Genomic DNA, 27,994 nt, shown 5'->3' with positions numbered 1-27,994 from the left:
TATACTCAGATTACTCCATAATTAAACTTTCCAACATTTAATGGAGTAGGGATATACTTGTCTAGTATCTAAATATGAAATGACAATATATGTCCAGCTTCAAAAAGTGCTCAAAAACAATGACAAGAAGGGAACACCCTCATTAATATGTGTGGTTAAATGATATTTTTCTTAGGTCCCCTTTACCAGGGGGATCAGGGCTTTTCATTTTTTGTTTATGTCTGGTTATCACTTATTAGTACTTCAATAAATGCTACTTGACTTGAATTGCAACTACTATGTTGTATAGTATCCAGTGCCTTAACGGATTATTGATAATCAAGTAAATACAAGGTCTGACTTCTCTAAAGACACTACTTGAGCTCCAGATTTTTTCTGAAAGCAGTTGCTAAGGAAATTTTCTTTCTTGTTAGTGGCCACTGGCCTGACTTTTTATCTATCCTGAGGCATACATATCTGGGTGTGTGCACTGGAGCTGCTTGTGAGCAGTGGTGGGGATGAAGAGGGCCTCTCTGTGATTGTTGTGTGCTATCGAGTCAATTCTGACTCATACTGACCCTATAGGACAGAGTAGAACTGCCTCATTGGGTTTTCTTGGCTGTAATCCTTATGGAAGCAAATTGCCAGGTCTTTTCTCCCACAGAGACACTGGTGGGTTCGAACCGCCAACATTTCACTTAGCAGCTGATCTCTTAACCATTGTGCCATGAGTGCTCCTTGTCTGTGATTAACTAGCCCTAAATGGTGAGAGAGACGAAAGAGTAAAATTAAATACATCATTACAGATACCTTCTTTCTGAAATCACCGAAAGGATAGCATGTTGAATAGCAGTCTACTTGTCTTTTTAGACCTGCTTGATGCCACGTGAAAGTTTACCTTACATTTTACTCAAGATTGTCCACGGATTGATAGACCCAATTCACAAAGAAAACATTTATCCTCAGTTAGCATATGAAGTTGCCTGTTTCTTCAGACCAGAACCATTCATAAACCCAGGCCTGGAATGCTTGGAGAAAAAGCAGCTTGGCGCTTGGTCTCCTGGTAGCTAAACTTAATTTCCATATTCCCGGAGTCAGGCAGGGCAAAAAGCAGTGTGAATTTGGCCAACGGATGTTTATGGTTGGGAAATGAGTTTGTTAGAGGAGAAGGAAGAGAGAAGACAGAGTAAGAATAGTTCCAGGGAAGAGAAACAAGCCCTAAACCTGGAGTATATATGGAGGACAAGGTGACCTGAAGGACTGAGGCCCTATGATTCTATAATGGCCAATTTGAAACAACACATAGATGATTTCTGTCAATTTGAAACAGTGTATATAACTCAGTACTCTGAATACAGAAACTCTGGTGGCATAGTGGTTAAGAGCTAGGCTGCTAACCAAAAGTTCGGGAGTTCTAATCCACCAGGTGCTCCTTGGAAACCCTATGGGACAGTTCTCCTCTGTCCTCTAGGGTCACTGTGAGTCAGAATTGAGTCAATGGCAACCAGTTTTTTTTTTTTTTTTTTTTTAACGGGCCTCTGAATACTGGCTCAGACTCCAAAATGATGCTTTTTGAGAACAAGAGGAATTTGCAAGGTGCAAAGGAGTTTCCCCCAGGGTCGGGGGATTTGGATTCCAAGGCTGACACTGGCCGCATGATTATCAGTAAGTCACCCAATTGCTATGTGCATCAGTTTTTCAGCTGCAACGCAAAGGGTTTGGTTCAAGTGACATCTGAACCACCTCCTAGTTGAAAGACTGACCAGAATAAAGAAATTTTCTTAGAATTTCATCCCAGGAAGCATCTTATCACTTTTTGATAGACATAAGTTTTACATAGAGTGTCCTTTTTTTGATGTTTAGAGTTCACCCAGCTGATGTATGTGAAGGAAGAGAAGTATGTCATAGTAGTCACTACTCACATAAGTATATGTCACCAAGTCCAGTTTTACTGATAACTTCTGTTATTTTCAACAATTTATATGCTGTGAGGACATAAAAAAGGAAAAATCGAGTTGCCATCGAGTCAATTCCAAATCATGTTGAACTCATGTGTTTCAGAGTAAAACTGTACTCTGTAGGGTTTTTGGAAGTAGATTCTCAGACCTTTCTTCTGAGACACCTCTGGGTGGATTCAAACTGCCAACCTTTTGGTTAGCAGCCAATCATTTAACCATTTGCACCATCCAGGAATTCCTGTGAGTGTATAACACTGACTACTAAGTAGAAATTGCAAGAAACAGGGCACCATGAAGCTGCTCTAAACTTAGCTTTCCTGCTCAAATTTTGCAAATCATATTTTTTTTAAATTACATATAAATTTATTATTTTTCTCCTTAATCAGCTCTGTTCAGAGCACCGCATAAGGGTGTTCTGATTTGGGTAAATGTTTTTCTCCCCTAAGCACAGGCGCATTTCTTCTTGTGATGATATTTCCCATAAACAGTGGCATGAATAGGTAGGGAGTTGCGGAGCTGAATTCATTGCTCTTGGGGAGGCCTTTGGATGAACATGCTAAGCTTGGTTGGCTGGCCCATTCTCTTGGATTCTGTTGCTTCACAGTAGGCCTTTAAGAGGCAGCTGGGACCTTTGCTACATCTGGTTATACCCAGGAGTAAGTCAAGAGGAAGGGAGATATTTTTCCCATCTGTGCTTTGGAGGATGACTAATTAGCTTCCGTCCTTACTCAAGGGGAGAATAAAGCTATTTAACTAATTCAGCTTGCGGGGGAGGGGGGAACCTTACAAATTAATCCAGGAAGTAAAAAAATCTTCCAAAATTATTTGAAGCACTATTCTTTGTTTCAGCAAGTCCTAGGCTTTTCAAGTTCATTTGCAATTATACATTTCTGCTCACTAAATTCTAACTCCAAGGATGTTAAGTCAATTCTTTAGACACTCTGTTAGCAACTCCCAAAATATAAAACCCTACTATTCTGATTTTTGTAGAAAGACTGGGTTAGAGAAGGATTTCTGGAGATAGTGACATATACTGAACTTAAAGGGTAAGGAGGAATCAGATAGAAAATGTGAGAAAGACCTTCTAGGCTGCGGGAATAGCAGGACCAAAGAAAATCATGTTATATGAGAAAAAATATAAGGAATTGATGTTTCTGGAAAGTAAAGTGGGGAGCAAGGGTTGAAGAGGGATGAAGTTTTATAAAGGAGACTGTGAGCTAGATCAAGGAGCATCTTGTATGTCATGTAAGGAAGCTTAGCCTCTATTCTACAGGAAATGGAGAGCCACTGACAGTTTTAAAAAAGGGGAATGGCATGATCGTATTTGCATTACTTATAGAGACTTCTCTAGCAGTATTGTGGAGGAGAGAGTGGAGGGATTTAAGACCGAAGGTGGGAGAATCTGGTAGGAGACAGGTACCATAGTTCAGGCAGGAGATGATGATAGACTTAATAAGGAGATGATAGTGAGGATGGAGAGGATAAGTACAGATTCTCTATTGGTGCTTGAACAGTACTGAGGAGGTAAAACTTAAAAGTGGATATTAGGGGTAATGGAGAAAAATAAAATGACTAGCTCTGTCCTACCACGGCTGGATGGTGGTGCCAGCGATACAGGAGATGATGGAGAAAAGAGAATTAAAGAATTCAGTAGGAGTATATGAGTGGTGACTGAAACCATGCAGAAGCAAGATCACCCAGGGAAATTATGTACTGTGAGAAAAAAAAGGCACTCAGAATGGAGCCTGTGGAGGTACATCATTGAAGGGGTCAGCAAGATTAACTAATTAACAGCTCTAAAACTCAGGTAATAACTACTTCACTTTTTCTTGTGAAACTTGGAGAAAACATATATACAGTGTTTGACTCAACTGACATTCAATAAATGTTCCTTTTTCTTTCTTCCTAATTTCTATACTAGTACTGCTTGCTATATGACATGGTGGAGGTGGTGAACTTGATTATTATCATTTTAAACAACAAGAGCAGAAAGAGTGTGTGCCATTTGTTTTTACACTAATACCAGCATATGATAATTGTATAATAGTCTTGAATGAAATAGATTGTCTATTTAAATCACATGAAAAAAATCTGGCTAAATATTACACTTGAAAAATGTCTAACCTTATGATATTGTACAATCCAAATTTGAAAAACCTACCCCCATAAACTGTAAATATATTTCTAGAAACATCAGCTTCTATGTGAAAATCATAGTTTTATCTGGAGTATAATAATACATAGACAACAATTCATAAGTATACATGTGTTATGGATTGAACAGTATCCCCCCAAATTGTGTGTCAACTTGGCTAGGCCATGATTGCCAGTATTGTGTGATTGTTCACTATTTTGTCATCTGATGTGATTTTTCTATGTGTTGTAAATCCTGTCTCTATGATGTTAATGGGGCAGGATTAGAGACAGTTATGTTAATGTGGCAGGGCTCAATCTACAAGATTAGGTTGTATCTTGAGTCAATCTGTTTTGAGATATAAAAGACAGGAGCGAGTAGAAAGACAGGGAACCTCCTACCACCAAGAATGAAGAACCAGGAGAAGAGTGTGTCCTTTGGACCTGGGGTCCCTGCGCTGAGAAGCTCCTAGCCCAGGGGAAGACTGATGACAAGGACATTCACCCAGAGCTGACAGAGAAAGCCTTCTCCTGGAGCTGACACCCTAAATTTGGACTTCTAGCCTCCTAGGCTGTGAGGGAATAAATTTCTCTTTGTTAAAGCCATCCACTTGTGGTATTTCTGTTATAGCAGCACTAGACAACTAAGATGTGTTAAATAATTCATTTTAATATGCTATTCACAAATGCAAGGTAATGGGGAAAATGATAACATAGTTCAAGAATAAAAGATCTTGTCAAATAACAGGTTAGATAATCTCTCTGCAAAGTGTTAACTGATGGAATCAGCACATAAAGTCAGATGAGAGCAGAGAATAGAATGGACAAAGGGGTACCTCTACTGCTCTGTATTATAGATTATCTGCTCCACATGTCCAGCTCAGCACATGTTTATTTAGTGAAAATGGTTATTTTGAATTTATGCTAGCTATTTTTTTTTTATATATAGTTCGAATCCACCAGGCGCTCCTTGGGAGCTCTATGGGGCAGTTGTACTCTGTCCTATAGGGTCGCTATGAGTTGGAATTGACTCGACAGCACTGGGTTTTGTGTTTTTTTTATTCATAGAAAATTTCCAAATATTTAGGCTCTAACCCCATGACTCTAAAAATTACGAGTTTTAAGCTGTTACCCTAAGAGTTCTGTAACCGCACCCAAAAGCAAACACGAGCACTTCTGATATTGGGCACCATCAACTAAATATGACTTGGCACTTACATGTGCTAACAATGGGTTTTAAAATCTACTCTGTGCAGCCTGTTTCCATTCCCTTACATTTTTTTTTTTTCTACAGGTTTTTCCCATCCTGCAGAAAAAGCTTGTCCTGACTACATTAGAGGCAGGTGAGCTATATGTAGCTTTGTGCCCCAAGTGCAGAAGCTGGGATCTACCAGGCCCAAAGCTGCTGCTGCTGACAGGGGATTGATCACATTCATGCTCACATGTAGAAGCTTTTTGCTTGACACGAGTTTAATCCTGAAGAGTGATGGTGTGGAACTACAGTCAGCAGTCATCCACTGTGGAGTTGGTTGCTCCTTCTGAAATTGAAATAAATTGGCTGAGGGAATGTGCAGAACAGCAGTTGGTGAATTTAACATGGAGCACTGTGGGCCCACACGGGTAACGACTGCATTATATTAAAGAGAGAAATGCAAAGGGAAAACCCACTTAAGAATATTGCATTTCTCCATACATACCAAGGCATCAAAACTGTAAACAGATCTTTTATATTTTAATAGTTAAATTTGAGTATAGTGGGAGTTTAATTAGCCTATGAATGATTTTATTGGAACTCTGTCTCTCTCTTAATCTCTCCTTGTATATTGCTGGCAGATTAATTTTTCTAATAACTGGACTTTCAATAAGCAACTTGTAAGGTCAAGAATTTATCCTTAGTCCAGGACTGAAAGGTTTTAAAATTTTGTATCCCTTTTTTCTCATTAATCTTTTTTATCTACCAGTTCCCGCATGGATGCTTCTTCATGTGCAGAGCTGCTTGTGGATTTCAGAGGAGCCCAGAATCCTGGCTGCCCTCCTCACTAGAGTGGGAGAGGAGGAGCTGGCTGCTCAGAACTTTAGTGGTAGAACTAAGATTCAGTGTAGGCCTAAAATACAACAATGACCAAGACATTCCCCTTGATCTCCATGAGCTCGTAGTTTAGTAGAAAGAGATAGAATACAGCAAATAATTATGCTATGATAGAGTGAGTATAACATACTATGGGACTTCAAAGTAGGCGATGACTAAGAGGTTGACAGGAACCCAGGTGGTGCAATGGTTAAGAGCTCGGCTGCTAACCAAAAGATTGGTGGCTCAAACTCACCCAGTGGCTCTGTGGGAGAAAAGATCCTAAAGAGTACAGCCTGGGAAACCGTATGGGGCAGTTCGATAGGGTTGCTATGATTTGGAATTGACCTGACAGCACACAATAACAAGAAGTTGATTGGTTGGGGAAGAACATGGAAAGGACTGTTGTCCTAAAGAGCAGAGGCTCAGAATTTAGGTTGAATTTAGGTTCAGAAAATTTAGGTTTGAATCCTAGCTCCACCATGTTATGCATATTTTATTAATACTCGAAGGTATATTAAAAAAAAATATAGTCCTCATTTATAAAGGAGATGTTAAATGAAGGTTTTTTGCTTTATTGGAGATTTTGTGTGTATCCTAACTCAATACCTCATCACCCCAGAAAGGAAATACTTTGTCTTCTTGATGGCTACTCACCTTTTACTCCATTGAACAGTATATACATTACCGCCTGAGACATACCAACCACTTTTCCTAGTGAACACTAACCCCAGCCTGAACTTCTCTGTTGGGCTTTTCAGGCTCCCATTGTCTGGCATGCCCAACAGACATAGCAACACTACAAAAACAATAATAACAGTAACTGTAAACATGGACTACAGGTAAATCTGCTTGGTCTTCTATTATTTTTTTCCACTTCATTCTTACTCTAGCTTATAATGTTGGTATTGTTATTCTCATTTCAATGATAAGGCACCTGAAACTCAGAGAAGATAAATGATGTTTGCAAGGTCATTCAGCTAGTTAGTGACAGAACCCCATTTCAAAAAGAGATCTAACTTCAAAGGATGTATGCTACCCTTTTCACTTCACTAGACTTTTCCCCCTGCCCCTTGTAAAGCTTTCAGAGTGTGTGGGAGAGAGGACTGTTGTTGAAACTCAATATATATTTGGTTGAATAACTAATATATGGTCTCAGAACCAGGGGCACAACTACAGAAAATAGTGCCTAGGGCAATTAGTATTATATTATTGAATGACCTCTCACAGCTGGTGATGGAAATTATGAAGGTCAACAGAAAATGCTAATCAGCGCCCTGCCTCAAGCAGCACCCAGGGCCCCGACACCCTACCTGCCCCTCCCTAGTTAAGCCTGGGCTCCCAACTGTTCTAGAAACCTTCAAAGCAGCTGTGAGCTGTGGAAGGGTATGCTCTGGAAGGATTATGTTTTGTGCTGTTATAAAAGAACAGTACACTGTGTTAAAACTTTGCAGCATATATCTGGCATTCCCCAAAATCCCAACAAAAATTTGTTTAACAATTTTTTTTTTTTAATTACTAATATCCTATCATATCAGTGGAGAAAGTTCTGCTTACTTTATGGTTTTTATGGGAATAACAAAGTATTTTTTTTGTGTAGAGGCTACATTACCCTGCCACCCTTAAAACTCTTTCTTGGTATTACACTAGAAACCCTGGTGGGGTAGTGGTTAAGAGCTATGTGTGCTAACCAAAGGTTGGCAGTTCAAATCCACCAGGTGCTTCTTGGAAACTCTATGGGGCAGTTCTACTCTGTCCTATAGGGTCGCTATGAGTTGGCAATGGGTTTTTTTTTTTTTTTTTTGATATTACACCAAGGGGTGGTTACATTTTTTTCTAGGTAGTGCTGTCTCTTAATGAAAGTAGAAACATTTTCACAACACTTCAAAAGGGTTTTTCAAAAGTCCATGAGGTAAAGTTATAGATTTACTTTGTTGTTGTTCAGAGACTCTTCACTAGTGTTGAGGTTGTAGATAGTGACTTTTTGAGAATTTAGCTGAATATGAGCATAAGGAAGCATTTAGAAATGCACCATTTGGGAGAAAATATTTGTGTCTATGTAAGTGTAATTGAACCCTGTAGCTATCAAAAATAATTATTGAATCTTTGCATAGCTATTTTTCCGGAATTATTTGCAACACAGTCCTGTCCCAAGGCAAGGAAAATGGGCTAGACATGTTTTTGAAACTCCTTTCAGAGTTATAATTTTATGATTTTGTAATAAATTCCAAGATGACCATGGGGAGTGTGTTGTCCTACACAAGCATTTTACTGCTGCTATGAATTTATAGTAATTGGAGATAATTTACTATTTTATGAGGCATAACAGAATAATTGCATCATTTTTGACTTTAAAGGAAAAAGAATGGAGAGGTCTGGTCAGGATGATAAATGATCCATATTCTCCAGTGAATATTCTCAGTTAAAAATGCAGAATAGCCACATACAATAACAAATTTCAGTTTTTCATTTTTTAACATTTTAATCTTCATTTTATTAGAATGTTGCCAAATTGGTGTTTTTGATTTTGTGTAAAAAATACTGATATGTTCCATTGTAGAAACTCTTTAATTTTGCCTATACATGGCATACACATCAACTTCACAATCCACTGAGGCCTTCTCCTCAAAGACAAACATCGTTTTAACAAGAAGTAAACAGATCCATATAGGCCTGCTCAGCTGTATCCACACATATTCCATATTTATTTGCTCTGTAAACTTCATTTAAAGTACAGAAAAAAAAAAAAAAAAAAAAATACCCTGAACCAAGAATCTGCATTAGAGCCCAAATTATACTTAGGTAATTTCTTCTATTTTATTAAAAAGAATTCAAAAAGAGAAAAGAGACTACTTCAAGAAGTGGCCTTTATATAGGGTTGTAATCATGGCCTATAGTCAAATGCTGCCAGGAGGAACTTCTCCAGGGTCGGGTAGGGCTTCAGAAGAAAGCACTGCAGGGTTGTGGATTAGCTGTGCTGTCCTTTGCTTCTCTAGACTTAAATCAAGAGAGATTCTAGCACCACCTCCTTTACCTCACAGTCACTGTAGCTTCCTGATCAACGAACAGAGGGGCAAGCTTCTAAAAGCAACAGTGTTACCTCACCCCATCCCTGGATTATCCTAGAGGTGCCAGGATTTGGGTGGTGTTTCCAAGTTTTCATGAGACTGGAAATCCAACAACCTGCTGCACGGTCTGATTGAATTACTACAGTTTAATTAGTCCTAAAAAAGTCATGCTGTCCTACACCAAGGCTTTGTCTAAAACTCGTCCTTACCTCTCACTGATTCTTCAGATTTCAGTTTACTTCAGAGCTTCAAACTAGTTCTGCCTGGCTTAATCATGGCAGAAGGAGCGAAACCTGAATGGACTAGAATTTTTTTTATATGTGGGTGAACTGGCATGGTAACCAGAAGAAGAAAAATTACAGGTTGAAGCCCTGCTAGAAACTTAATCTCCCTCTTAGAAAATAAGGGCAGAGTAAGCGTTGCATAGCAACCAAATCTCTTGACAATAGGGAGGGTAACTGTAATGCCCCACTCAAAGATGGCGGCTAACTGCAAGGCTTTGAATTTGTGTGATGCTCCACAGTCCTGGCAATAATCCATCTTCTGCATCAGGGTCCTGAAAGGGCTCATTATGCCTCTTCCAAGGCTCCCATTCCAGGGCTCCAACCCATAATTTTTCCCATTCTGGTTGTGGTTCCACTTCATCCAAATTTTAAAAATTCAAGTCTGTTCTGATTTCACTTCACTGGCCATGACTGAACCAGTACAAAGACCTGGTTTATTTACAAGACTTCTTTAGTCCTCGAAGGCAGTATGAATGCCCTAATCTGTGTTGCCACAGTGCAAGATATCTTCCTTAGCAAAAATGTATAAGCCTTTTTTCTTGTTTCTTTCCTCTACTACACTGCTTGTTCAGTGAAGGTGAGGACCATGGGGGTCTGCTTTCCATTTTGTCCCCAGTAGATATCATAGTTCCTGTCATGGAATCAGCACACAAAAAACATTGGTTGAATGAATGGATGGATGCAGGCAGCAGAGATGGGGAGACAAAGTAATCAGAAACAATGATCTATTCTTTGAGGCTGAATTGAATAGGACTAAAGGGATCCCAGAAACCCTGGTGGTGTAGTGTTTAAGAGCTATGACTGCTAACCAAAAGGTCGGCGGTTCAAATCCACCAGGTGCTCCTTGAAAACCCTATATGGGGCAGTTCCACTCTATCTTATAGGGTTGCTGTGAGTCAGAATTGACTTAAAGGCAACGAGTTTCAAAGGGTTAAGGGGATTCGATCAACGCCTGTATTAAAATAAGTGCCGTGGGTTGACTCAGATGAACATTTCAGTTGCTGTATTTGGGAAATGCGGTTTAGCAATGAGCACATTTTTCTTATATTTAATGCTGTCTTCCTTGTTCTCTGGTAGTACTTCCTAATATCAGCATGCAATGTGAATAGACAGATGTAAAAGGAAAACAGGCAGATTATATAGTCAAATAAATTTGGAAAACACTGGCTTAAAGTGAAATAGGTAGGACACATCAATATATTAATGTGCAGTATGTTTCTCCAGTGGAAGAGCTGTACCGCATTTCCAAAATTTAATTGACAATAGAATGTTTCTTTCGTAGATCATCTCATGGAATTTATATCCCACAGAATTTTGTGTCCAACTAAAACAATATAGGTTGAAAGCCATATCTCTTTAGTATAAAATATCTCTCATTGAATAACAATTTATTCAGTGTCCATAAGTACCAGGCTGAATGGTACAGGATCATGTCAAGTACTTTCCTATTTAATAAAAATATTAAGTTAAATCATTTAAGTTGATCACTTAAGGCATTTAGGGATTTCATTCATTAAAATCATAATTAACAGTTTATAGTTAGTATCAAGTTTTTTTTAATCAATGCCATTAGACTTACACATAATACATAAAACATTTTAGTTAACTTATATGTAAAATTCAAATATCCTAAAAATGACTCATGTTGAAAACAACAATCATAAGTTACTTGACAGTTCTGTGGAACAGGTTTTAGAATTGAAAGATTTCTGGGCTTATTCAGCAGCAGCTACTCTAGACTTCATTATCTCTTTATATACTTCTGTTGGTGTTTGTGGTTGAGTCTAACGAAACTCTTTTATTTATCTAATTTATATGCCTTTCCTTTGTCTGCACTCTGCCAGTTTAGATGTCACCCATAATAACTATGAAAAATTGCCATGTGCTTCATGTTCTTTTTAAAAAAAATCTACAATAGAAGTTCTCTACAACTACCAAAGGGAATTTAGTTCCAAGAAACTAAATTTAATTTAACTGTACTGAGTCACAATCTCTCACCCTAATAGGCATTTTGTTTAGTATGAAAACTCATCAGTGGGAACTCTCTTAAAATTGTTTCATCTATTTTAGGGGATTAAACTAAAATAACGTGTTTGTTTTAGATCACCGAAATATTTTCTGTAATGTAATGATGTAATTAAATGGTACTACATTGCCATTCTTAGCTCTTAATACTTGACTAGGATCCCTGCTTTAAGGAGCTCTGGTGGTGCAGTGGTTAAGCACTTGGCTGCTAACCTAAAAAGGTTGGCGGTTTGAACCCACCAGCCCCTCTGGTGGTGGTATTTTCTGTAAAGATTTATAGCTTTGGAAACTCTATGGATGGTTCTACTCTGTCCTATAGGGTCTCTGTGATTTGGAATCAGCTCAATGGCAATGGGTTTGGCACGGTTTGGATCTTGGCTTTGAACTTTTCACTGCCTCCTGTATGTACCTGGTAGGTAAATCTACACGAATCGCAGCTCCAATAATATCTGTCAAACTTCTCCATTACTCCCTCTTGCTTATCAAATTATTAATAAACTCCTCAGGTTGGCCTTTCAAGTCCTAACATTTCATTCTTATTTTTTCTTGTCATTCTAATTAAACTGGCTCTGTCCCAAAATGCCCTGCATGTTTCTGCCTTGTAGCATTTCTTTAATGTCTTGATAATGTCTCAGAATGACCGCATTTACTCTTATCTTTTGAATGTCAGCCAGCTGTCTTCAATGTTCTTCTCAGATCCTACCACCTCCATGAGTTCATTCTTTACCCAATGAATTCGCTTTCTTTTGAAAGGCCACAATCTCCTCTTTTTAAATCCCTGTATGCCTAGCACATTGCACCCGAGCTTGACTCACAGAAGTAGTTATTTAACAAAGATTTGTTTGATGAACTACTGACTCTTTTTGTAGCATCTCTTTTTTTCCTTGAGTTAAAGTTATTTGTGCTCTTCTCTGATCCTTTCTACTAAACTGTATGTTCTCAGGGGCAAGGATTCTATTATTCACTACCCCCATGGTCTGTAAAAACTGTTACTAAATTCAAGAACACTTTTATTTTGTCCATTTAAAATAGAAATGGGAAGTAAAATATCTCTGTGGCATGCTTTCACTTCAGTGTAGTAAAACTTTTTTAGATCGTGAAATACCTCTTGAATTTTTCTAGGAGATCAAGATCTCATTTATGTTGTGAGGGAAACAACACTGGGCATAGAGTTCAAAGACCTGAGATGGGGTCTCAGTTCTTTTTTTTTTTTAAAGTATTAGTAACCTTGAACAAGTTTCTTAACTTTTTCTGTGCCTTGGTTTTCTCATTTAAAAAACAAGATGAGAATATTAACACCCACTGTCATGGATTGAATTATGTCCCCCCCCCCCCCAAAAATGGCCATGATTCCCAGTATTGTATGGTTGTACTCCATTTTGTGATTGTAATTTATGTTGAGAGGATTAGGGTGGGATTGTAATACCACCCTCACTCAGGTCACCTCCCTGATCCAAGGTAAAGGGAGTTTCCCTGGGGTGTGGCCTGCACCACCTTTTCTCTCTCAAGAGATAAAAAAGCAGACAGTTGGGGACCTCATACCACCAAGAAGGTAGCACCAGGAGCAGAGCGTGTCCTTTGGACCCAGTGTCCCTGTGCTTGAGAAGCTCCTTGACCAGGGCAAGATTGAGGACAAGGACCTTCCTCCAGAGCTGACAGAGAGAGAAAGCCTTCCCGTGGAGCCAGCACCCTGAATTTGGACTTTTAGCCTACTTTACTGCAAGGAAATAAATTTCTCTTTGTTAAAGCCATCCACTTCTGGTATCTCTGTTATGGCAGCACTAGATGACTAAGACACCCACCATAGAGGCTTAACTTGAAAATTAAATGAGGTAATCTGTGAGAAAGTTCATTGCAAACTGTGAGCTGCTTAGCAATATTTTATGTTTGTACATTCAATAATTTTTTTTAGTGTTGACTCTGTGGCAGGCTTGTTGACAGTCATTGAACATACAAGCAATAATCATCTTTTATTTTTACAATTTATTACTACATTAAGATGAATGAAGAACTCATTATCCCTGCTTGGAAGGACCTGATCATCTAGAAGAAACCAAGATATAAAGAGAGAATTACAATACAATGTATGATAAATGCTCTAATAACAAAGAGGATAGGAGTCCCTGGGTGGCCCAAATGGTTAGTGCGCTTGTCTACTAACTGAAAGGTTGGTAGTTTAAGTCTACCCAGAGGCACCTCGGAAGAAAGGCCTAGTGACTTCTGAAAAATCAGCCAGTGAAAACTGTAAGAGCACGGTTCTGCTCTGACACACATGAGGTTGACAAGAGTCGAAATTGACTTGCTGGCAACTGGTTTAGGGTGTTATTAACAAGAAGAGGAAGGATACCTAACAAAGTATGGGGACAGGAAGGCTTTCTGGACCTGGGGAAGGTAAAGAGTCACAATGTGTGTGACGAATGCTATGATAGGAAGGAGGATAGGGTGACATAAGTAACAAGAAAAGACACCTAATAAAGTGGATGGGAAGGCTTCCTGGAGTAGGTAACATGTGAACAGAGACCTGAAGAACGAACTTAGCCCTGAAGTAGCGAAGAGATAGAATGGGTGCACCAAAAAGAGGAAAGGTATCGGAACTGAACTAAGGCATGAGAAAGAATGGTGAGAAACTTTGGAGTTGGAAGGTAGGGTATACATAGCCTAAAAATACCCCTCTTCGATTCTGATATAGTTCCCTTCTTTGATTCACAGCTCCTGCTCCAAACTTTGTGAAGAATACTGCTCTAGATCATGGAGACAATTAAGGATTTTCTTTGTAGTGAAACTAGTATTATATTTTATGTGAGGGTGATTTAGGTTTGGAGCATCCTTCATTTTTCACTGTTACACTTTATATAGTATATTGCAAAATAAATAAGTTAAAGTTATCTGTAATGTAGATGAGTGGTAAAGAACCTGTTTGTAGAGTGAGACTGACAGGTGCATATCCAACATCATCACTCTATACTTGCATGCCCTTGGGTAAATCACTTAATAATTTGGCCTTAAAATAACAATGGTACTTAACTGCAAAATTATTGTGATCATTAAAGAAAGTACATACGGGTCCTATACTTACTATATCATCTGGAATTTTGGAAGAGTTCAATAACTGTTAGTCCTTATTATCAATTTCCTGAGGAAAAACAATAACAAGCAAATTTCTATGTGCATTTTAATTTATGCTTTATTTTCAAGCTTATATAGGTAGTCTCCGACTTATGACAGGGTTCTGTTCTGAGGACTCTGTCATAAGTCAGCTCTGATGTAAGTGGAATATTGCATATATATACATAAATTTTTTTTTTTTTTAGTTTTCATTATCATTGCTTTTTATTATCAATATCTTCATAAATCCAGAACCCTGGTGGTACAGTGGTTAAGAGCTCGGCTGCTAACCAAAAGTTTGGCAGTTCAAATCCACCAGCCACCCCTTAAAAACCTCAAAGGGCAGTTATATTCTGTCCTGTAGAGTTGCTATGAGTTGGAATCAGCTCGATGACAATGTTTTTTTTTTTTTTTTATTTATCTTTATAAATTCGATATTTATTTGTCTTTGGGGATTGGCATGAGAATGATACATGCTGCAATACTATGTAGTACATACTACTAACAATAAGATATACAAAAAAAATTATCTTAGGTATAGGAAAGGACAACACACAATACAGGGGAAACCAGCACAACCAGGCTAAACCAAAAGCTAAGAAGTTTCCTGAACACAACCAAATACTTCGAGGGGCAAGGTAGAAGGGGCGGGGGTCTAGGGACCATAGTTTCGGGGGACATTTAGGTCAATTGCCATAACGAAGTTTACTAAGAAAATGTTCTGCTTCCTACTTTGGTGAGTAGTGTCCAGGGTCTTAAAAGTTAGCAAGAGGCTATCTAAGATGCATCAGTTGGTCTCCAGCTCACCTGGAGCAAAGGAGAAAGAAGAACACAACAGACACAAGGAAAATATGAGCCCAAGAGACAAAAAGGGCCACATAAACCAGAGACTCCATCAGCCTGACACCAGAACAACTAGATGGTGGCTGGCCACCACCAATGATGGTCCTGACAGGAATGCAGCAGAGAGTACCTGATGAAGCAGGAGAAAAGTGTAGGACTCAAATTCACATAAAAAGACCAGACATAATGGTCTGACTGAGACTAGAGGAACCCCAGAAGACACGGCCCCTGGACTCTGTTAAACCAGAACTAAACCATTCCCAAAGCCAACTCTTCAAAGATTAGACTGGACTACCTGCCAGGCGTTCCTTGGAAACTCTATGGGGGCAGTTCTACTCTGTCCTATAGGGCCACTATGAGTTGGAATCGACTCCATGGCACTGGGATTGGTTTTTGTGTTTTTTATAAGACATAAAATGATACTCGAGAAGAGTGTGCTTCTTAGTTCAAGAAGATACATGAGACTAAATGGGCAGCTCCTGTCCAGAGGCGAGATGAAAAGGCAGAAAGGAATAAGAGTTGGTTGAATAGACACGGGAAATCTGGAGTGGAAAGGGGGAGTGTGCTGTCACACTATATGAATAGCAACTAGGGTCACATAACAATGTGTTATAAATTTTTGTATGAGAGACTAACTTGAGCTGTAAACTTTCACCTAAATTACATTAAAAATAAAAGGATGGTGGTGAGTGGAATTCATCCTAACTCGAATACGTTGTAGATTAGCTGATAAATTAAAAACAAAACAAAATTTGTTACATCTGATTCCCTAGATGAAGCATTAAGGTTTATAAAATTAAAAATCCACTTCATTAACTAACGTAGCTAAGATATTAGTTTCTGATATCAATAATTAGATCTAGAAATGCAAGTGTGAATATGCTACTGAGGGATTTGCAATAAAATGTTCTCTAGATTTCCCGTGCTTCCCACTAGGTAAATCAGATTATGTCTTTAACTATTCATGGGGAAAACAAGATCTAAACTCCATAAAGTCTTTTTATTTTAGGAAAAAAAGTAGATTTCTGTAGTCCCTATTTATACATTGCTGTGGAACTGAAGAAAACTGCCTCTTTTTTCTCAAATTAGTTTTTATTGCTCTTGTACCTTATCACAGAGAAAACCCAAGAGAAAATATTTAGTTATCCCTCTCTTTTCCATCAGAAAAAAATGAGCCACATCTAGGGATTCTTTGTGTAGGACTCTGTACTCCTTCAGTTGTCTGTTCATAAATGAAAAATAAAGCTTTTAAAATTTTAGTTACTCCTCTGGAGTGCTTCTCCTGTGAAATGGAGTGGAACTTAATGATGAAGATGAAGAACATCTTACCCAAGTAAAATTAGGGTGAAATGAGGTATCATAAATGAAATGTAATTCAACCAAAATGTAGCCTAGATGCTAAAAACATACTTGTATGGAAAGTGTTTCAGTCATTTTTAATTACACGTAATTCTTTTCTTATTATATCTTATCAAGGGTTCTTTGACAGTAGTAAAATATAGTGAATAGTGAAAAGCTGTTGCTATAGATATATTTTTATTATTTGCTGCATGAAAAATCTTGTACATCAAGACAGGCATCTATGGCTGGGATTTAGTTTCAAAGAGGACACTCATAGTTCAGACTAAAACAGTAACTAGCAAATAATTAGCAACACTGGGTGCATGCAGAAGCAGAGGTTAAAGATGTCCCAAGTGTCCAGCATCTCCAAGGTGCCGTACCACTCCGTCATCTCTAACACCAGTTACTCCCTTGGTACTCTTCCTCCTGTCTTTGAGTTCGGTAATTCACTGCAACGTCTCACAGAACTCACAAACTGTACTTACAGTTAAGTGGTTTATTGGGGAAGTAACAGGCTACAACACAGGATCAGGGTCAACTTGGAAGTAACTGGATGTAACTAAGGAGACAGGATCAACTTTGTCATTTAGGACAGCTTTCAATCAGGACAGCTCTCAGCTCCTCAGCTGTGCTAGCCAACAGCCCTTCTCTCAGCTGGGCCCCACAGGTCGGGCCCCACTTGGGCCTATGCCCCTGGCCTTGCTTGGGTCTTCTCTTGGCCAACCCCACTGCCAGGACTTTTCTTGGCTGCTACCCTGCTCAGGCAAATGTTACAGCTCTTTAGCTCTGCTGACAATTGTCCAGAGATACCCTACTCTACCAGCAAGCCTCCTACCCAAAGGCACCCAGTTCTTTTTGGCTCCGTGGGTCAGCAAGCCAACTCACACTGATCTTTAGCTCCCATTGCTCCCACATCTTCCAGCTCATACTGCTGCTGCCGTTGCTTTACTGCTGGACTCTGCTGTGGTTGCCTCCATTTCTCTCTGTCTTTCACTGTTTCCAGTGTTATAGCTCTCTCTTCTGTGTCTAGGAAGTTCTCAGCACAGGGACACCATGTCCAAAGGGCACACTCCACTCCAGGCTTTTCTTGGTAGTGAGGTCCCATCCTCCTCAACCCCTGTGAGATTAGCCCTTATGTAAGCCTACTCCTTGTCAATTTTGAGGCATGGTCCTCCCACCAGGACCATGAACTGACCAATTCCCTCAGCAGACCACAATCGCTTAACTTGCATAGTAATCGACCAATTCCCAGAAGGTCACAAATTCCTACAGGGTGGTTTTACACACCTTATTTACATAGTAGATTGACTAATCCCTGCAAGGTGCATAAAAAAGACCAATCACAGGGAAGGCTGTGGCTGAACCGATTACTTTGGCAGAATTATAAACACAAGGCCAGAAAGGCCATATATAAGAGAAACCCATTGCACCACAGGACTCAGTAAAGAAGAAGAATTTCTTCTTCAGAATATCATAGAGTTTTTATAGGAGTAGTGTAAAAATAAGTGGTGAAACTTAGATCCTTTTTTAGAGGGGAATTAACTAAATACTTAAGTTAATAAACTACACAAATTAACCTTTTTCTTTGATAAAATGCTTTAAATTAAATCGTAAATAGAATTTACTATTCAAAGTGCTTTCACATATATCACATCATTTGAATTTCACAATTCTGTCAGATGAGTTAAGGAAATTTTGGCTCAAGTAAATTATATGACTTCTCAAGGAAGATGGTAAGCAAGTGGCCTAGCCTGGGATAAGATCCTGGCATTCCATCTCCTAGTTCCAGTCGTGTCCTGGATACTTAATTAATCTCTCTGAGCCTCAGCTCTCTTATCTGTAAAATGGGTAAATCAATACTATCCACCATATAGGGTTTGATGATTAACTGTGATAATGCCTCTGAAGTACTTAACACAGTACCTGCCTATCATAATGTTCAATATTTTGGCTACTACTACTGTTGTTAGAGTTGTTATTATACCACCCAGAAGTTCTGTGAGAAGAAATTTGTGTATTTTCATTTCAACTACTTGAGTGTTATGAATGAACTTACTGGGGAAAGGGATTGAGGCTATAACAATGTCACTTTACAAATAAAGTGTTAAGATTAAAAGCTGTAGTTTTAAGGAATATCATATTTAAAAAAATCCTAATTTTTTGAATTTATATAAAACACAACTTGCTTGATTTTTAATATTTTGTACTTTTCTGATTACAAAATAATTATGCAACCATTGCAGAAAAATTTCATAAAATCCGCCAATGTATGAAGTGTAAAATAAAATTCCAGTGTGATCTCACATTCAGAGATTCCCACTTGCTCATTTACATTCCTATCAGAACGATATGGGAGGGCCCCTGTCCCTGTATCCTTATCAGTTCTAACATTTTAAACCATCAAATTACAAAGATTAAAAGGATCTATTTTGGTTTTAATTTATTTCATTACTAGTGATATTGAACTTTTTTTTTTTATTGTGCTTAAAGTTTACAGCTCAAGTCATTTTCTCATACAAAAATGTATACACACATTCTTATGTGACCCTAGTTGTTCTCTCTGTAATGTAACAGCACACTCCTCCATTCTACCCCAGATTTCCCATGTCCATTCAACCAGCTCCTGTCCCTTTCTGCCTTCCCTCTCATTTTGCCTCCAGACAAGAACTGCCCATTTACTCTCATGTATCTACTTGAACTAAGAAGCACACTCTTCTCGATATCATTTTATGTCTTATAAAAAAAGATAGGCCAGTCTAATCTTTGTCTGAAGAGTTGGCTTCAGGAATGGCTTTAGCTCGGGGTTAACAGAGAGTCCAGGGGCCATGTCTCAGTCAGACCGTTAAGTCTGGTCTTTTTACGTGAATTTGAATTCTTCACCACACTTTTCTCCTGCTCCGTCAGGGACTCTCTGTTGTGTTCCTTGTCAAGGTGGGCATTGGTGGTATCTGGGTACCACCTAATTCTTCTGGTTTCAGGCTGATGGAGTCTCTGGTTTATGTGGCCCTGAACTTTTTCTTTCTTTTTTTTTTTTCTGTCAAGTGCCTGATGATATTTATAAAATTTTTTATTGAAATAAAATTACCATTTTTATTGATATAAAAGTTACCTTCATACATTAAAGATATCAATCTTATGTTACGTGGGCTGCAAATATTTCTCCAGATTTTCATTGATTTATTAATATATTTTTAAAATTGAAATCTATAGTAAGAAGAAACTAAAAATCAGTTCCACTAAAAAATTATAGAAACAAGTCTCAACACTTCATCAAAACCCTTTTAATCTCATCCCTAAGAGATTAGTATTGTTATCAACTTGCTACCTGTCTTCATCATTTGCTCTTTTAAGAAAATCATTATTCCTTTTTTTAAATGCCTCTGTATCATAGTCATTCTTCTACTCTTATTATTCTAGAGGAACTTTAGAACCATGCTGTCAAGTTCTCAAAAATATTCCAATGAGATATTATTTAGGATTGTGTGAAATACCTAAATTTACTTGGCAAGAATTCATGTTTTCACAATATTTAAGTTTCAGTTCAGTAGCTCATTTAGTACATCACTCTATTTATTTAGGTTTTTTTTTTTTTTTTTTTAGTTTTTCTATAAAGTTCTTATAGTTTCCACAAATTTGTTAGGATTCTTTCTGTATATATTTTATTATTTTTTCTTAATTGGTGATGAAATTATTTCTATCCAGTCATCAGAAACCCTGGTGGCATAGTGGTTAAGTGCTACGGCTGCTAACCAAAGGGTCAGCAGTTCGAATCTGCCAGACGCTTGTTGGAAACTCTATGGGGCAGTTCTACTCTGTCCTACAGTGTTGCTATGAGTCGGAATTGACTCGACGGCACTGGGTTTGTTTTTTTTGGTTTTATCAAGTCATCAGTGATACAAAGTCAAGTTGCTGGTTTTCAAATATTTATATCAAAATTCTATCTCCCTGGGATATTCTATGTCAATAAGCATATTCTCTATGACACAGGGTAACTTTGTTTTCTTCCAGATAAGGATAAGCATGCCTTGTTTTTGGTTTTAATTGTAATGATTCTAGTGTGAATGTTAAATTTTATCAAATTTATTATATTTTGTCATTTCTGGAAAAAAAACCTATCCTACTTCAATATAATGGATTATACTTTTGATGCACACTGAAATTACTTTGTAAAAAATTGCAGAGAATCTCAACTATTAACACAGATGGACATAAAAATATTTGAAATATTTTTATGTCCATCTGTGTTAATAGTTGAGATTCTCTGCAATTTTTTACTATGTTTATTCATACTGTTGATTAAATTTTGTAATCATCGGGAAAAATAATTGGTAGCCATTTAACTTTTTCTCCATTATGAAAAATAAGCTGTTACTTGATTTTTAAAATAATTTACTGGTGAACTCTCTGGCCCTAGAGTTCTTTGTTGAAAATTACAATTTCATTCTTGTATATTCACCTGTTTATGTTTTATATTTCTTGAGTTAATTTTGATCATTTATGTTACTATTTATTTCATTATAATTTTATACTTGGCCATAGTATTTCAACCTCTTATATCAGTTGTTCTGTTTTTTAGCTCATCATTTTTTTATGTAAATAAGCCTGCTTGTTAAAAAATAGGAAAAGACATTTTTGTTCTATTAACCCAAATTCTGATCTACATAACCCAAAATGACATATGAACAGAAACGAGTAGTAAAATGAAATAATGCATATAACTTTCATTTATATTTGCTGATTTTGTTTATACTTTGTTTCTACTATGGTTAAAGGAAATACAGGGAAAAAAGTATATCATTTTAAATAAAAAAAGGCTTTTATGATAGCACCTCATTTAATATGCATTTATAAATGAGATCATAAGACACGAGCCATTTAAAGAGAAAATAATTTCATCTCCTTTAGCTATTATGGCAAAGGGAAAGTTTTTTCATACTGTTAACAGGACCTATTTTCTAGGCAGCTATTCAGCATCTGAATATTTCACAACTTCCTAAGGAATTTATTCTAGGCCTTAAAAATGGCATATTTACAAAAGAGGCTTCTTCATGAGGGCTCTGTAAATACTAGACATATATAGATAAAAGGCATCCAAGAATTTTTATTTAGTTTTCCTCATGGGTGAAAAGCACCATCAACAATTTTTAACCAGTTGTTTGGTACGCTGTAAACTGAATGTGTGAATTAAAGTATTTAAATTGAATATTTAGGTATCATTTATATCCAGCATTCTTCTGGATTTCCTTTGATTGTATGAACTGCTTCCTTCCCTAACTCATTCAAAGACTCTTTCTTCTGGACTTGTTAGTAAAATATATTTGGACCTTGGGACTATGTCCTTGGCATTCTTTTCTTCTATCTCAATTCTCTCTCTTGGCAATGCCATCAACAGTTAGGGCTTCAGCTATAGTCTGAATGTTGATGATATTCCAACCTACATTTCCAAGCAGTACTTTGCCCTTATTTTTAGTTCTGCATTTCCCACTCCTTGCTGGCTGTCTGGCAGAATCTCAAACCAGCATGTCCACAGCTGAGTCATTTTCTTTTGACTCAAACCATGTCCTTCTGCCAATACTTCTATTTCAGTTAGTCTCTCAAGCTCCCAGCTTTGAAACCTGTACTCCTTCAATTAGTCACAAAATCCTGTCACTTTGACCTCCATAATGTCTGCCATCCATTCTGTCCTTTTGGTCTCTATTGTAGAACAAACAGAAACCCTGGTGGTGTAATGGTTAAATGCTACAGCTGCTAACCAAAAGGCCAGCAGTTCGAATCTACCAGGTGCTCCTTGGAAAGTCTACGGGGCAGTTCTACCCTGTCCTCTAGGGTCACTATGAGTTGGAATTGACTCAACAGCAACGGGTTTGGGTTTTTTTTTTGGTAGAATAAACTAAATTGCTTCTTAACTGATTCACCTACTTCTCACTCTCCAATATCCAAAATGTTCTGTAAACAACTCCAATATTAATCTTTCTAAAGCCTAGCTCTGATTCATCAATCTTCTGCTTTAAAAATTTTAATGATTCTCTTCTGCTTATAGAATAGCCTTGTAATCCATATTCTGCTTACCCTAACTCCAGGTGTATTTGCAGACTCATCTTCCATTACTCTACTCCATATGTAACAGTCAAACTGGACTAAAGTCTGGTCTCCAAAATGTTCAAAATTTGTCACTTTTGTTAGTACTAGACACTTTGATAAGCCCTTTGCATACTTACCAATTAGTATTCATCACAAATTGCAAGGTAGGTAGCATCATTATTCCTGTATAAAAATGAGGAACCTAAGCCTTGAAGAATTAGGAACTTGATCAAGGCTAAAGAACTAGGAAACCGAAGAGCTAGAACTTAAAGCCAAGATAGTTGACTCCAATGCCAACGTGTGTTCAATCATTGTGTCGCCACATGGTTTGAATGCTTTCTAGGCTCTTTCTACTCTTTCCACCTGGGATATATTCTGTCTTCAATACTTAATGATCTGCCTCTGTCTACCTCTCTGATATGATCTTATACTGCACCACCTGTTTACTCTTGCCACGTTGGTCTTTCTGTTTTTGAACTCAGTGTCAACATTGTTTCAATCTCAGGACGTTTAAAGCTGCAATGCTCTATCCCCCAGATAATTGAAAAAACTCATTCTTTTTTCAGATACCAAGTTCCCAGAGAGTCTTACCTTATCAAAAAGTCCTCTCTCCACTTTATCAACTCACATACTATCATATTCTCCAATTTTGTGGTTGTAATGGCACCTATCAATGTAATTTACCTGACTTATTTGTTTACTAGAATGCCTGAGAGTTGGGGGTCTAGTTGGTCTTGTTCAGTTGCTCTGTCTAGACCTAGAACAAGAATATAATAAGGTGGTGAATTAACATTTGTTGAATAAATAAAGGAATCTCTACCTATTAAAAGGCTAGTAACTTCCCAGGCCCAAATTAAGGCCATCACATTGAAGAGATTGAATGATTTCTGCATCCTTATGTGCCCCCTAATCATATTGGTTATGAGCATCATGATTTCTTCTGATTGCCTTCGCACTTTGTAACTACTATGGAACATGCCACTTATGCATTATATATAAGTCTATATAATCTTTTTTATATATTTCATCTTTTAAAATATCACTTCCTGCTAGTTTTTAAGGTCCCTGAGGGCAGGTATAGTCTCCTATTCAGTTTTGTAAATGCCGTAAAAATCCTTATTTATATACACTCTGTAATTTCTCAATAAATCTCTATTAAACTGAAAAGATAATTTTTTATATTTTGAAGTACATTTAGAGATGAATCTTGTATAGTGGACTAAACCAAATTGCAAAAATTCGTTTTGACTCCAAGGAATGAAGCCAACATAATATTTTTGATAGTAACATATAACACTGCAATATATTGCAAAACAAAAGCTATTTACAGCGAAATTAGCCTATAAGAAAACTAAAAAGCAACAATTCCAGGTAGCTATTTTTAATATAACTTATCAATTTTTCACTGTGGGAACTTTCTTGCATTAATTCTTTTTTTCCTGTCTCAAGTTCTTAGAATATGCTTTTGGAATATTAAGTTAAATTCACAGAGAGGAGCCCAGGCAGCACAGTGGTTAAAGTGCTTGGTTGTTAAGTGAAACGTACGAACCCCTCAGCTGCTTGGTAGGAGAAAGATGTGGCAGTCTGCTTCTGTAAAGATTACAGCCTTGGGAACATTATGGGGCGGTTCTACTCTGTCCTGTAGGGTTACTAGTAGCTGGAATTGACAGCAGTGGGTTTTGGTGGTGGGAAATTCTCAGGCCCAGGGATAAGAGTGCATTATTAGTATAGATATGATTTCAGAGAACAAATGACCACTTTCTTGCCAGTGCATGGATTCAGGAATGGCTCATCCTTACGATTGCAAGCTCTAATCCCATTTTACTATACCACAAATACAAATAAAAAAGATGATGTAATATTTTGAATATATTTATACTGTTATTCATCCGATGAGTATTTATTGAATATTTACTTTGTGCCAGGCACTCTTCTAAGTACTGAGTCATTGGAAATAGCGTAGTAACAAGACAATCTTCTAGAGTTTACATTCCAGTGTAGCAAGAAAAAATGGAAATACTCAAGTATACCATAACAGCATTTCAGTTATCGATAACTGTTAGGAAGGAAATAAAGAAGGACGACAATAGGCTTAAGAGTGACTGCATCTTTGAAGCAGCCTGTTTTAAGAACAGCCTCTTTGAGGAGGGTCACAGAAATCTGGGGAAGCTTTCTGGGTAGAGGAAGCTGCAAGTGTCATCTCTGAGGATGTTAAGAGGTTGGTATGTACGAGAAACAACAAGAGGCCTGTGCAGCTGGAGAGAGAGAGGGAGAACAAGAGCAAGAACGAGAGTGAGAGAGTGAGAGTAAGACAGAGACAGGATGAGTGCGTGTGTGTGTATGCACAGAGACTGATATTATAGTCTTTTATGCAATTTGAACAGTGTAAATGAAAGCCATAAAGGGCCTCAAGAAGGAGGAATATATTATGATGAAAGACCAGTGAGAAGGGGATAAGTTCAAGAAAATTATTTCTACGTTTTCTGTTAAAGCATCTTTATGAGCAAGACCTTTATGAAAAGGTCATTTCAAAAATTCTAGAGTGTCATCTTTCTAGAAAGCAATTGCAAATAGAAGAAATGGTATTAAGCATCTTTCCTTTGTTTTTAAGATATAGTTAACTTGTTCTGACTCCTGACATTAAAATAAACTCTGGTGGCAATAATACTGACAAAAAACTTTGTTTATTTCTATATGTACGTAACAATATTGGAGAACAAAATAAGATTGGATTAACTTTTTTCATTGTTGTATTGTAGAAATAAGCATATTTATTTTCAATGCCAAAATGTGGTTTGGATTTTTTTCTTGACAGAGTAAAAGTAATATAAAAATAATATTTATATGTAAGGGTTAAGACATTCTTTAAATGAAAACAGACACCTACTATAAGGATATCTATTTGCATAGTTCTAAAGGTAGCTAATTTAAGTACTAAATAGAATAATTAAAAAATCTAAATCGCTTGATATTTTTATGAAATAGCTCAACCATTACTACATGTAGTCGTTCTGTAAACTGACTCAAATTATTTTTCTGATTACAAGAGTGATTCATGCTTATTGCAGGGAATTTGGAAAATAGAGAAAACAGTAAATCATTGTAACCCCATTACTAAATAGCAAGTATTTTCTGTTATACCTTTCCAGTATTTTTTCCTACGCATATTTTCACAAATATTTTGAAAACATTTGAGACTTTATTGTTTTATAAAATATTTTCTTTCTTCCCTCCCTTCTTCCTTCTTTCTTTCCATCCTTTCTTCCCTCCCTCCCTTTCTCTTTCCTTCCCCTTCCCTTTCTCCCTCCCTCCTTCTTTCTTTCCTTCCTCTCCCTTTTTCTCTCCTTTCCTTTTTTAACTAATGGGATGATGATAGCATTTTCCTGTGACTTTCTTAGCAGACTAATTTCAATAAGAAACATTTAAGACATAATATGATTTGGTGGTTAAGATGACACTTTGGAAGCCAGACTACATGAGGTCAAGTTGGCTCTGCCACCTCCTAGCTGTGTGACCTTGGACAAGTTATTTAACCCTTCTGTGCCTCAGTTTCCTTATCCTAATCTGGATATAAACATACTTCATACAGCTGCTGTGATGACTTGCTAAACTAACATTCATGAACTACTTAGAATGCCTGGCACCTAATAACCACTCCTAGTATGGGTTATTGCTATTTAACATAAAATCTATTTTTAAAATTCTAGGTTACATGTAGTAAATGGATAATATGTTATTTTATTATCTTAATACTGGTAAACCATGTAAAATTATTGAATTAATTGTTTAATAATTTGATGGCTCTTAGAACATTTCTATGAAAATATGAATTCTTGTGATTCTAAAATTTTAGTATGCATAAGAAATCACTGGGGTGTATGTAGAATGGAAGTGTATCCCCTGAGATTCAGATTTGGAGGATCAGAGGTAGGCTTCAGGTCTTAGAGCCTTGAAAGTGGTGTACACCTTTAACTGAATCCAGTAAGCGTGCCACCTTCATAATCAGAGATCAGTGTCTGTGCCACGTAAATAAAATCACAAAGGACATAGTTTGTATTTTATTTTAAAATGTACTAGTGTTTGTCTCAATGCAGAAATATTTTCAGAAAAAAAATTCTTATTTCCAAAGATGTTTATCAACACCTTTCTTAAAGTTCAGTTAGAGATGACAGCCTATATAAGGCTTAAAAATCCTTCTTTGTTTACAAAAGGACTACATTATCATCCAAGAAATTGTGATTTCCTCCAATATTTCTGATTTTTGAATGATTCTTCACTGAGTACATTTCTGTCTCAAGAGTACATTTTGATCAAACCAGATGCCTTACAACTATATAGCTTTAAATTATTAATTTTTTCCTCTCTGAAGGATAACATTAACCAGACATATGTTCATTCCAAATTACATTGTTTTAAAACTCCCAGTTGCAATGAATAAATAATGGTTAGACAAAAAGAACACCCTTGCATTAGAAATTTCCTTTTGTGTGAATGAATGATGATTTTTGAATTCATATATTTCCTGTTTGGTGGAACAGATTAAGTGGCATTATGGACAGGGAGTGACATACTGATCATTTTTTCAGGATCAGTAACAGAATGGACAATGAGTCAAGTGACAAAGCTCACCTTTTGGCTGCTTTGCTTTTATTGGGAAAAGTGTGTATACGTTTGTCATTGCCAAGATTGGACAGAGGTATTAAGGATAGTGCTTAGATGAAGTATTTATTTTTTCTTTCATTTCCCCCTTTCCTGCAGTTACAATGTAGAAAATTACTACAATGTAGAAATTATTTTCTCATTTGTCCTTGAATGGCTACAGTAAAGATCTGAAGGACAAAAAACAAAAACAAAACCAAAACCCCCAAAATAAAAAAATCCATACTCATATTTTGGACCAGTTGAAGTTGCTCTTCAACCAATCTATTTAGTGTACTGGTCACATGTTCTGAAATAATATGTGGAGTGGCAACAATCTGAGAATCATGTCCTACTTAAATCAGATCTGTCTTAGGAGCTGCCTCTTAGCACAAAAAAAAAAAAAAAAAAAAAAGACTCAGCCTCTCAACAGGTTCTGACAGGTGCCCCTGCCAGCGTGTGGTTCTCTCC

At 37.2% G+C, this 27,994-nt stretch overlaps 1 protein-coding gene and 1 long non-coding RNA gene across 7 annotated transcripts in view; one reads left to right on the top strand and one right to left on the bottom strand.

Annotated features, from left to right (window-relative positions):
- The window catches only part of SYT1 (synaptotagmin 1), a 624,978-nt gene that overhangs the window by 346,097 nt on the left and 250,887 nt on the right, over positions 1–27,994 (bottom strand). The window lies entirely within an intron of this gene.
- The window catches only part of LOC126076545 (uncharacterized), a 470,040-nt gene that overhangs the window by 432,639 nt on the left and 9,407 nt on the right, over positions 1–27,994 (top strand). Inside the window, exon 13 of the long non-coding RNA XR_007517488.1 lies at positions 5,365–5,413. This is a non-coding gene — a long non-coding RNA (uncharacterized LOC126076545). The remainder of the gene's footprint in view (positions 1–5,364; positions 5,414–27,994) is intronic.

Source organism: Elephas maximus, chromosome 4, assembly GCF_024166365.1.
Source record: "Elephas maximus indicus isolate mEleMax1 chromosome 4, mEleMax1 primary haplotype, whole genome shotgun sequence".
NCBI lineage: Eukaryota > Metazoa > Chordata > Mammalia > Proboscidea > Elephantidae > Elephas > Elephas maximus.
This window is presented reverse-complemented; position numbering and strand designations above follow the sequence as displayed.